Raw genomic sequence first — 13037 nt, forward strand, 5'->3', positions numbered from 1 at the left:
TCTCAATGTAAATGGACTGAACTCTCCAATAAAAAGACACAGAGTGGCAAAATGAATTAAAGAACAAGATCCAACAATTTGTTGCCTCCAGGAAACACACCTCAGCCTCAAGGACAAACACAGGTTCAGAGTGAAAGGGTGGAGGACAATACTTCAAGCTAATAGCAAGCAAAAAAAAACCAGGTGTTGCAATTCCTATATCAGACAAAGCAGATTTCAAAATAAGACAGGTAAAGAGAGACACAGAGGGACAATATATAATGATCAAAGGGACACTTCATGAAGAAGAAATAACACTTATAAATATCTATGCACCCAACACAGGAGCACCAAGATTCATAAAGCAACTATTAACAGACCTAAAGGAAGATGTTAAAAACAACACAATAATAGTAGGGGACCTCAACACCCCACTCACATCAATGGACAGATCATCCAGACAGAAAATCAACAAGGAAATAGTGGAGCTAAATGAAAAAACAATTGGGCTTAATAGACATATATAGATCACTTCATCCTAAAACAGCAGAATACACATTCTTCTCAAGTGCAAATGGAATATTCTCAAGGATAGACCATATGTTGCCAAACAAGGCAAGCCTCTACAAATTTAAAAAAAATTGAAATAATAACAAGCATCTTCTCCGATCATAATGCTATAAGGCTAGAAATTAATTAGAAGAAAAAAGCTGAGAAAGGCACAAAGATGTGGAGCCTAAACAATACACTACTGAACAAGCAATGGATCGTTGAAGAAATTAAAGAAGAAAAAATACCTAGAAACAAATGAAAATGATAACATGCCATACAAACTCATATGGGATACAGCAAAAGCTGTGTTAAGAGGAAAATTCACTGCAATACAGGCACATCTTAACAAACAAGAAAAATCCCAAATAAGCAATCTTAAACTACACCTAACTGAACTAGAGAAAGAAGAACAAACAAAGCCCAAAGTCAGCAGAAGGAGAGAAATAATAAAAATCAGAGCAGAAATAAATACTATTGAAACAAAAAAGGCAGTAGAAAGGATCAACGAAACAAAGAGTTGGTTCTTTGAGAAGATAAATAAAATTGACAAACCCCTAGCCAGACTTACAAATAAAAAACGGGAGAAAGCTCAAATAAACAAAAGCAGAAATGAAAGAGGAGAAATAACAACAGACTCTGCAGAAATACAACGGATTATAAGAGAATACTATGAAAAACTCTATGCTAACAGAATGGATAACCTAGAGGAAATGGATAAATTCTTAGACTCCTACAATCTCCCAAAGCTCACTCAAGAAGAAGCAGACAATTTGAACAGACCAATCACAAAGCAAGAGATTGAAACAGCAATCAAAAACATCCCAAAGAATAAAACCCCAGGACCAGATGGCTTTCCTGGGGAATTCTACCAAACTTTCAGAGAGGATTTAATACCTATCCTTTTCAAGCTATTCCAAAAAATTAGGGAGGATGGAACACTTCCTAACACATTCTATGAGGCCAATATCACGCTGATACCAAAGCCTGACAAGGACACCACGAAAAAAGAGAACTGCAGGCCAATATCACTGATGAACATAGATGCAAAAATTCTAAACAAAATTTTGGCAACCCGAATTCAGCAATTCATCAAAAGGATCATACATCATGATCAGGTGGGATTCATACCAGGGACACAGGGATGGTTCAACATCCGCAAATCAATCAACGTGATACACCACATCAACAAACTGAGGAATAAAAACCACATGATCATCTCAATAGATGCAGAGAAGGCATTTGACAAGATCCAACAGCCATTTATGATAAAAACTCTGAACAAAATGGGCATAGAAGGGAACTATCTCAACATAATAAAGGCCATATATGACAAACCCACAGCCAACATCATACTCAATGGGCAAAAACTGAGCACCATCCCCATGAAAACAGGACAAGACATGTATCATCACTTATTTAACACAGTACTGTACACACTTATTTAACACAGTACTGGAAGTCCTGGCCAGAGCAATCAGGCAAGACAAAGGAATAAAAGGAATCCAAATAGGGAGGGAAGAAGTGAAACTCTCGCTGTTTGCAGATGACATGATCTTATATATAGAAAACCCCAAAGAATCCATTGGAAAACTCTTAGAAGTAATCAACAACTACAGCAAAGTTGCAGGGTATAAAACCAATTTGCATAAATCAGTAGCATTTCCATATTCTAACAACGAACTAACAGAAAAAGAACTCAAGAACACAATACCATTCACAAAAGCAACAAAAAGAATAAAATACCTTAGGGTAAATTTAACTAAGGAAGTGAAGGACCTATATAATGAAAATTACAAGGCCTTTTTGAGAGAATTGGATGACGACATAAGGAGATGGAAAGACATTCCATGTACATGGATTGGAAGAATAAACATCGTTAGAATGTCCGTTCTACCTAAAGCAATCTACAGATTCAACACCATCCCAATCAGAATCCCAATGACATTCTTTACAGAATTAGAACAAAGAATCCTAAAATTTATATGGGGCAACAAAAGACCCCAAATTGCTCAAGCAATCCTGAGAAAAAAGAACAAAACGGGAGGCATTACAATCCCTGACTTCAAAACTTACCACAAAGCTACAGTAATCAAAACAGCATGGTACTGGTACAAAAACAGGTGCACAGATCAATGGAACAGAATTGAAAGCCCAGAAATAAAACCATACACCTATGGACAGCTTATCTTCGACAAAGGAGCAGAGTGCATACAATGGAGAAAAGAAAGTCTTTTCAACAAATGGTGCTGGGAAAACTGGAAAGCCATATGTAAAAGAATGAAAATTGACCATTCTTTTTCACCATTCACCAAAATAAACTCAAAATGGATCAAAGACCTAAAGGTGACACCTGAAACCAGAAGGCTTCTGGAAGAAAACGTAGGCAGTACGCTCTTTGACATCAGTATTAAAAGGATCTTTTCGGACACCATGTCTACTCAGAGAAGGGAAACAATAGAAAGAATAAACAAATGGGACTTCATTAGACTAAAGAGCTTCTTCAAGGCAAATGAAAACAGGATTGAAACAAAAAAACAACCCACTAACTGGGAAAAAATATTTGCAAGTCATATACCTGACAAAGGCTTAATATCCATAATATATAAAGAACTCTCACAACTCAACAACAAAAAATCAAACAACCCGATCAAAAAATGGGCTGGAGACATGAACAGACATTTCTCCAAAGAAGATATACGGATGGCCAATAGGCACATGAAAAGATGCTCATCATCACTGATCATCAGGGAAATGCAAATCAAAACTACACTAAGATATCACCTTACACCCATTAGAATGACAAAAATATCTAAATCTAATATTAACAAATGTTGGAGAGGTTGTGGAGAGAATGGAACCCTCATACACTGCTGGTGGGAATGCAAACTAGTGCAGCCACTATGGAAAACAGTATGGAGATTCCTCAAAAAATTAAAAATAGAACTACCATACGATCCAGCCATTCCACTACTGGATATCTATCCAAAGAGCTTGAAGTCAGCAATTCCAAAAGTCCTATGCACCCCAATGTTCACTGCAGCATTATTTACAATAGCCAAGATATGGAAGCAACCTAAGTGCCCATCAACAGATGAATGGATAAAGAAGATGTGGTATATATATATACAATGGAATACTACTCAGATGCAAAACAGAACAAAATCATCCCATTTGCAACAACATGGATGGACCTTGAGGGAATTATGTTAAGTGAAATAAGCCAGTTAGAGAAGGATAATCTCTGATTCACTCCACTCACATGAGGAATTTAAAAATGTAGACAAAGAGACCAGATTAGTGGCCACCAGGGGAAAGGTGGGGTGGGGGGTGGGCACAAAGGGTGAAGTGGTGCACCTACAACACGAATGACAAACAGTAATGTACAACTGAAATTTCACAAGATTGTAACCTATCATTAACTCAATAAAAAATAAATAAATAAATAAATAAATTCAACCCACCATTTGGGAGAAAAATTGCAATTAAGGGGGAACAAAAAGTCCCAGTATCTACGGACTGTTAAAATTAAATGATAAGAAAGACCACAATGGTTTCTCCTGTTGCAATAAATTCTTCAGATCTGTAGAATGCCGCAAACCCCCTCAATTCATTTTAATTTGCTTTCACTGACACGCATGTCCAACAGAACAGTAAGAAAAAAGAAAAAGAAAGAAAGAAACTACCTTGGGGGAAAAATAAAGTTTATTGGAAGAAACACTCCATTTGAAAACAAAAAGAAACTCTGGGTGAATCAGCATATGATCCAACACAACTTGGAGGATGCATGGGAAGGCCTGTGCTGTAAACCAAAGAGAGTGCCATCTACAGAATGCATACTTTGAATACATCGTCAACAGTGGCAACATTTCCATCGGTTAAATAAATGTAATTTTTTTTCATTAAAAAAAATAAAAACCATAAAACATTGTGCTCATAATATAAAACGTATTTTTTTATTGTACTTAAGAACGAACTTGAATATGTGATTTATTTTTTAACCATCCCATCTAGGTTTCTGTTGATCTCACAAGTCTCAATTCTACTGGCTGAGACTAAGTTAAAAAAAAATCACCAAATTCCAAGATTACTTTAAGTTTTAAATGTAGATTGGAAAAAAAAACCCAAATCCTCTTTCGTTACTGGTTAGGAAAGGCCTCAACTCCTACAACCATTACATCTAAATTTTAGGAGATGGCAGCCATAACATAACAGGAAGAAAGACCCCCGAATTTTTCCTATATTTTAACTAGTTATCTCATGCTACCGATAAGAATAAACTACCAATTTATAGATGTTTTTCCCTATTTAGTTAACAGTTCTTATGAAACCAAACATCCAGCAGCTGAATTAAATTTTGCTTTGGCCCATAGAGTACATTAGCAGGGTTTACCAATACTCACCAAATGGGACACCTTGACAGATCCTTCACAATTAGAGGGTTCACCTTTCTCTCTACTTTCCAAAATCTAGACAGAAAAGGCAACTTGTAGAAAAATTAGTGTCTTCTTAATTGGAAAGACCAAGTAGAGAGAGAATTACCCACCATCCTAAAAATGGTATGAGAACGACTGCTCCTTTGATTCATCTTTGTGATTCCATAGTGTCTGTTCTCTGTAAAAATGAGTCATATTTCAGCGGCATATATTAAAATCCAAAGAAAAACATTAACTTTTACTGTAGCTTAAAAGTGAAAAGTGTGATTTGAAGCCTAAATACATTCAAGTGAATAGTTTTTACTATTCTACAAGTGTTTTGAGGAAATACAGCATAAAGTCTTACTTTCTCCCTTTGTGATCCACTTCAAAGCCATTTCTGGTGTATAAACAACTTCTTCTGTGAGATCAGCCACATATACATTCCTCTGAAACAAGGTTAATGATGGGAAGAGTAGAGAAATAGAAGTCACTTAAAAGTGTGCATCTCAAGAGAAGGTGCAAACTATTACAGAATTAATTTGTAGAAGTTAAAAGTAGAAAATGGAGAATATTACTCTGTATAAAAATAAGAAGTAAATCTATGATATTTACAATTTATATCCTATACCAAAGCACACCAAATTCTAACCTGATACTTCCATCTTGTTCTTTTGAGGCCCTTACACAAAAATATTACAACTGTCAACATTTCAAAATGATACACATCACTTAAAAGATGATCTCATAAACATTTAAGAAAGAAAACAAAAAACAAATCACAGAAACAGGAGACATTTTAAAAAATAATGGAAAGTAAAGGTTAATGTTCATGAACTATAATCCCAATAAGTAACTGTATTGTTTGAGCCACTGTTACTCACATTGAAGTCTTCCCGAATTATCAAAGGCTTCATTTTTTGAGTGTCACAGAGTAAGTCTGTAATGGTTTCATTGTATATCTCCATGTAGGACACACGTAAGAGAAATTCCCTATCAGGAAACTAGGGGAAAACATATGTAAAAACATCAGAGATCACCCAGTTATGAAAACCTAATACTGAATGTTGATGTGCTCATAATAAACATTAAAATATTCTTTGAGAAGTTATCTTTGTAAAACAAACAAAAAAAATCCTATGGTTCTATATTGACAAAAGTAAACACAAAAATATAAAAGCATTGGGGCTGGCCCCGTGGCTGAGTGGTTAAGTTCGCGTGCTCCGCTGCAGGCGGCCCAGTGTTTCGTTAGTTCGAATCCTGGGCGCGGACATGGCACTGCTCATCAGACCACGCTGAGGCAGCATCCCACATGCCACAACTAGAAGAACCCACAACGAAGAATACACAACTATGTACCGGGGGGCTTTGGGGAGAAAAAGGAAAAAATAAAATCTTTAAAAAAAAAAAAGAAATATAAAAGCATTGTTTCAGAAATAATGAAAAGTATGGCATCATAAAATTCGAAGAAGAGGGTGCCCAGTCCAACTCTCTAAGCTTAAAATAAAACCCTACAAACAGATGTTCAAATAAGAACATTAAAAATCATTAAAACAGTAAGGAAAAAACAAATTGAAAACCCGCCTTAACTGATTAGGTTGCCTATCCTGGTCTTCTCACCACATCTACCCTCTCCTGCTCCTGAACGATCACGGACAGCTCCTCAAAGGCAGGGTTAAGATTTCTTGTTCCTCAATGCCTGCTTTGTGACAGGAGCAGCACTGCTTCAGGATTCAAGGGAAAGAATGAAAGGACTCTAAGCTCTAAAGCAAGGCTGTGGGGAAAGCAAATGTACGCTATGCCTTTCTTCCTTCCCCGTGGATAATCGAAAGAGAACTGTAAACCTGCTTCCTTCCACCATGACAAGAGGTGACTGCTTTTACCCGTATGTACCGGAAATTTGGCTATTTACCTTCTTAATTTTTTGGAAAATGTCATGAATTGCCCTGGGTATTACTCCCAAATAATCTTTTGAACCCATCATGGTATATGTTTTTCCTGAAGCAGTCTGCCCATAGGCAAAAACAGTACCTGGGGACACAAAAACACACACACACAAAGATTGAAAAAGCATCGAGAGTATGTAAAACTATCAATACTGTTGAACACACACCCAAGACTAAATAAAACGTTTCTGCAGTGGATACAAACCATTGTAGCCTTGTATGGCAGAATCTATGATTGGTACTGCGATTTCCTCATACACATTTTTAGTAGATTCATCACTGTCAAAGACACGATCTAAAAAAAAAACCACACAAGTTAAACTAAACAAATCAACTGTGTTTTCACTTTGAATTAGTAGCTGCCCAAAGAAATAAAATTGTCAGGATATGGTATGATAAAATATTTAACTCACAATATTTTCTTCAACTTATTGGTCCTCTGAAAATACACTTCTCTATAAAGTAAAATGTGCTGGTTCTCACACAAAAAAACACAAGTCAGCTATCTTATGTGCTTTCAAGAGGCAGTGAGGCATAGTGGCTGAACCTGGGGATCTGGAATCAGACTGCCTGCAAATCCTGGTTCTGTCACTTACAAGCTATGTGACCTCGGGCAACGTGGATGATGTCTCTGTGCCTCACTTCCCTAACCTGTAAAGTGAATATATATTATCTTCCTTAGAGAATTACTGTGAACATATGGTTAATACTTAGGAAATGCAAACTATTACTATTCTTTGAGAAATTTTAGTGTTTATAACATATCTAGCAAGAAGGCCTGGCTCAAACTAAACCAAGAAACACAGACAATTGGAAGAAAAGCACCGAGCCAAGCTGAAGTGTTACAGAGAACAGCTGGTTGGCTGGCTGCTGAGGGCTGGGGTTAGGTAGCACTTGCCATGATGAATCCACCAGTCCAGGATGTGGTCTCTCCTTTGTTGGTGCATCAAAAATGGACCACTCTCTCAGTGATGGGCTCACATTAGAAAGCCCCCAAGAAATGGATTTGTCAGTCAGGAGGGAAATGTATCAACTGTCTTGAGAAATTCAGTGCTCACACGGCTTGCACCATGACCAACATCTGCACTTGCAGGTAGAACCCTATGGGAAACCAAAGTGCCATCTGAATGCTGCCAGGGGTCAGGAGTTCAGGGCAAGGAGAGATGGCAGGATGATTCAAATCTTAATACCAGCTGCTTCAGACAGGTAGGTGAGTCCAAACCCCTTGTGAGCATACACAGCTACTGAGAACCTGCAGCACTTGAGTCAGAATGCCTGTGTATCCCTTGTTCTTGGTTTTATCATCTCTGGAACATACTGTTCTACCTTTTAAAAATTTATGTTGATACTATCAAATAGTCCTTTACCAGGAATCATTTTCTATTCTATACATCTTTACTCTAAAGGCTTAGATATTGGCTTTCTAGCATAACACTAAGTCAACAACCTAATCACTCTCACTCCTAAGGTTGTTGAGGGGACCTTACTGTGCTTTGTGGTGCCTACGTGGCAGCATGGCAGTGTGGCTGGAACACAGATCTGACTCCTCCATTTGCTGGCTGTGTGATTTGCGTTTCAGTTCCTCATTAAAATGGGAAGGTACCTATCACATGGGCTTGTTAGGAGGATTAAATGAGTTAATATATATGAGGTGCTTAGAACAGTGTCCGGCACATGGTCAGCACTATACAGAATGTGCTAAATCAATACACAAATCAGCCTGGCCAACCTTGAGGGCCTCCAAGTCCTTTTGCCCTAGCTAGCTCTCGCTCATCCTACAGGTGCCGGGTACCTAAGCTAGTTAGATCCCCTGCTAGAAACTCCCACAAAGCCATGTCATCATAAGTGTAATTAGTAGTCTAAAGTCTTTCTTCCCACCATATGACAAGCTCCACAAAAGGGGCAGTAGGTACCCGCTGTATTCTAGCCAAGAAGGAATATCTTCACTATTTATTCTTTAAAGAGTTTTCTTGAAAATAATTGTGGAAAGAATATACCTAACTGAAAGATCTTAAAGATGACTTGACATTAAGCAACATATTTTGGGCTTACGGAGTCTTAGGCCACAAATACACTAATGAATAAGAGGAAAAATGTTAGTTTCAGTCATAAGGCATTATGACTATAACTGTGTTTTAAACATCAATTCATTATCTTACTTATCATAAAGGATGGATGAGCAATTTTTCAAATCTTCCACTGAAGCAGTTTACAGACGGCTTAGTCTTATCTTTAATGTCAAATCCAGTATTCTGGATAAGCCTTTTGTACTCTTAAAAGGAAAAGGATAATATGTTTACTTTTGATGCTATTATAAGCTTACCAAAATTGAAGGATTTACTTCCATCAACTTGATAAATAGCATTATTGTCAGTTTTCCAGTAAACTTGCGTATCTTCTCCAAGAGCTTCTTCTCTAAAAGAATAAAAACAGTGCATTTTATAACTAGTTTTGAAGTCTGTTATATGAAAGATAATTTAAAAGATTTCGTCTTCTGAAGAATATTTTAAAGGATGGTAATGACCTATACTATAATTGGGAGAAATGTGGAAAGTCCACCTTTAAGGGGTCACCACTCTTCAATGGGGCTTCCCTGACCTCCTGCCCTCTCACCTGAGCGTCCCTGGGAAGGTCTTCACGCCCTTCCCCCACCCAGCACTGTATGCTGAAAAGATACATTCAAACGCAACTCCGATTATCCTTCTTGCTTAACATCTTTCAAAACCATCCGAAATCCTCAACACACGGCACGTGAGACTTCGATCATGTTTATTTCTCTCTTCAACCTTTGCTTCCTCTGACTTCCTATATACACCCTAACTCAAGACAAATCAACTATCTGAAGGTTCCCCCAAGAGAAGAGATTTAATCCCTCTGTGCCTGGAATACCCCGACTTCCGTTTCCATCAAGTAACGTAACTATTCTTTCTCCCTGAAAAGTGTCAGGACTTTCCTGACACCAGCCCTGCCCGTCTCCCACGCCGTCATCTCGCTGTGGGGCTAATGACCCCTCCGGCACACTCCCCACCTGCCCGTCACAGCACCTGTCACAGTGTCGTGATGGTTTTGTTCCGGAGCTGTCTTCTAACGCATTAGATAATGAGCTCCTAGACAAGAGGGAAGTCCTCGTCTTGATATTCCCCTTTATTTAACACAGTAACATTTAACACATATTTCTCAAATGCAAAAATGTGTTAGTATTCTGAGGGAGGGGCAGAGACTAGAGAAGCAAACAGACATCATTTCTTGCCCTTCCTGCTCTCTCTATAGGGTTCATGACCTCTGTGTCTCCTCCTCTAGAATGTAAGATCCACGGGGCAACGACGGTAGTGTCTACACTGTACCAAAAGGAAAGAATTCCAAATGGGCGAATATCAGGCTCGCAGCGTCCTGAACGCTGAGCCAGCCGCCGCCGGAGCGAAGCCTGGGCGCAGCGAGCAGCCTGGGCCTCGCGCCCCGGGACACCGGGCGGCCGGGCCAGCGGCCAGCGCGCAGGGAGCCGGCTGCGCAGCGTCGAGAGAAGCCCCGGCCGGCCCGTCTCTCGCCCGGGCCGGGACCGCGCACCAAGGGCGAGCGGCCGAGCTGCCGACGGCCTACCTGATGTTGAGCGGCCGCAGGCGCACGCACACGGCCACCGCCGCCTCCTCCTCCATCCCGCCGAGCGCCGGCCGGCTCGACGCCGGCGCAGCCTTAAAGGTCAAAATTTCCGCGACGCCGCGTCTGATTGGGCGGCGGCCCCGTGGCGTCACGCGTCGTCCCCTGCGTCCCCGGACGCTCGCCGCGGGGGAGGCGCGTTTCCAGCGTCTGGAGCAGAGGCGGCCACGGGGCGCGGAGGGCGGCTGTCCTGGCGGCAGCGGAGACGACGGCCGTCTGCTGGAAGCCTCTGGAGGGCGGGCAGCCGGTACGAACGCCGTCCGTCGCCCATCCTTGAAGACTTCGCAATCGGTGGGAAAACACGGCAGAGAAATTTTTTCCACAATCAAAAGAGAATTACCACCTTTAAGCAGTCATACTTTTTCCTGTTTTAATCTAAAACCCTTAAAACGACAAGAGTTGAAAGTTACTACCCAGCCCAGAAACAAAAGAATCTTGTGCTCCTTAGAAACTGTGAGTTTTAGGTTTTTCCTCTTTCTTTTTGTTTGAACTCCTGTTCCCATTGGCTGTAAGTTCCTAAAAGGTTGACTTAGGAAAAGAATTATTGAAGAGTGGAAAAACTCACTTAGTAATGAGCTCAAACTTTTATTAGCGAAAGTGGAAATGTGATTCTGAATTCTTTCCCAGAAATAGTGCTTGGTTTTCCTTTGTTTTAAATATGTATCCCAGTAAAGTATTAACATTTTCTTTAGGCAATTTCATTTCCTTTCAGTCCTTTTCTTAGTTGATTTAAGAAGCATCAAGAATTATCTCCTTTCTCTCACCAAAAACATGACCTGCAGTTGCTAATAATTGTTCGTTGTTTAGGAGTAGAAAACACTATTGATTTAATAAAACTATTTTGGAAGGTAATTCGGCAATATCAAAAATTGGAAGGCGCATGTACCCTTTATGCGAGCAATTCTGCTTTTAAGAATGTATACATATATTTGAATGACTGTGCAAGGACATGTATATCAGGCTATCAGTTGCAGCATTGTTGACAGTAGCAAATGACTGAAAACACATTAAATGCCAATAAATATGTTAAGTGGTTGACATTGTCAAGGAAAATAATCCATAATCAATCTATAAATGAAAATTTGGGTGAGTTTATTCTGAGCTTAAATCTGAGGATTATAACCCAGGGCCTTTCTTCCCAAAGGAAGAAAGGGCACCAAAGAAGTGGGGTGCACAGAGTGGTTATATACCCCCAGAGAGGATGTTTCACATAGGATTGAAATGTCCCTTTTACCGTAGTCGCGAGACTGCTCTGTCCGCACAGCGATTGATGGAAACAGCAGGTAGGTCTTCTGTCTCAGTGAACGCAGCAGGGTGGCAGTCTGTTGTCTCCAGCTGAGTGGTCACAGGTGAGCTGGGTGGTCAAAGGTGAGTGCAGCAATCAGTTCCTAGCCTAAGGAAAGATGCTTATCCCTAAGGAAATGCCAATGTGGGGGGAAGTTGCACCTTTATCTCGAGGGCCTTTGTTCTTGCCACAGGAAATGTCTAAGCAGATATGCAATGCGTGCTCAATAGCCACAGTCAGGCCCTTTTGGAAAAAACAAGGTCAGGCCGAATTAGGTTTATACCAAATGGCTTGCTCATATACTCCAATATATCCTATTGCTTGCCATTTTTATTTGTCAAACACAAGCTGGGAATGTAGTCTCGCTTTCTGGTTGGAAAGAGGAGAGTGGATTTTGGTGGACTGCCATCAGCCTCTGCAACACTCTGACTACCTTAGATTTTCTCTGTAACCTAGGTTGCTTTTCCCTTCCTCTCATACATCTGTATTCTATTTGACACTCATCCATACTCAATTTTAGCAAGTTTCTTTTTTTATGAAGATGTCATAGACTTATTGAAGCTGAAAGGAACCTTAGAAATATTCTCATACAATTTTCTCATTTTGTGGATGGGACAATGGTGAATTACAAGATAAATGATTTTCTAGTGTGGCATAGCTTATAAATGGTGGAGTTGGACTGACCCAAGCCAGTACAGTTTCCATCTGCCACTGAACTCCTGTGTAACCATGACTAAAAGGAAAGGGACACTATGTCTGTAATCATTGCAGATAATTGTTGCAAGATTAAAGACTTGTGCTTTTGAAATTAAACACTGTTTATCTATTAAACAAAAATTACTCCTGTTGAAGGGGATGGAATGATATAAATATACATTGCAATTAATTTTATATGAAATTCATAAAGTAAGTGAGCACAGGTAAGTATTTCAAATTCATGTATATTTGTAATACCAGGAGCTCTCTGACCCCTAAAATTTGCACCATAATCAAGAACTGCCAAACACTATGTGAGGCCATGCCTCCCTCTGGAAGGACCACGGTGCCCTCTGCAGCTTTAGCAGAAATGAATACAGTTTGGGGGAAAAAATAATGAGAACACCAACATGCAAGTATGTGCAATTAACATGCCTCAGAAATTCACTTTACCTTCTTGAATTGAATGAAGATATTTATGTAAAGATCATATTTTAAGCAAAGTATACTACA

General features: G+C 39.5%; 1 pseudogene; it reads right to left on the bottom strand.

Moving 5' to 3' along the window:
• LOC139043861 (centromere-associated protein E-like) overlaps nt 1-10586 on the bottom strand; it is a 79563-nt pseudogene extending 68977 nt beyond the window's left edge.
• Nucleotides 10587-13037: the final 2451 nt, after the last annotated feature.

This window comes from Equus asinus, unplaced genomic scaffold, assembly GCF_041296235.1.
Source record: "Equus asinus isolate D_3611 breed Donkey unplaced genomic scaffold, EquAss-T2T_v2 contig_4, whole genome shotgun sequence".
NCBI classification, from domain to species: Eukaryota; Metazoa; Chordata; class Mammalia; order Perissodactyla; family Equidae; genus Equus; species Equus asinus.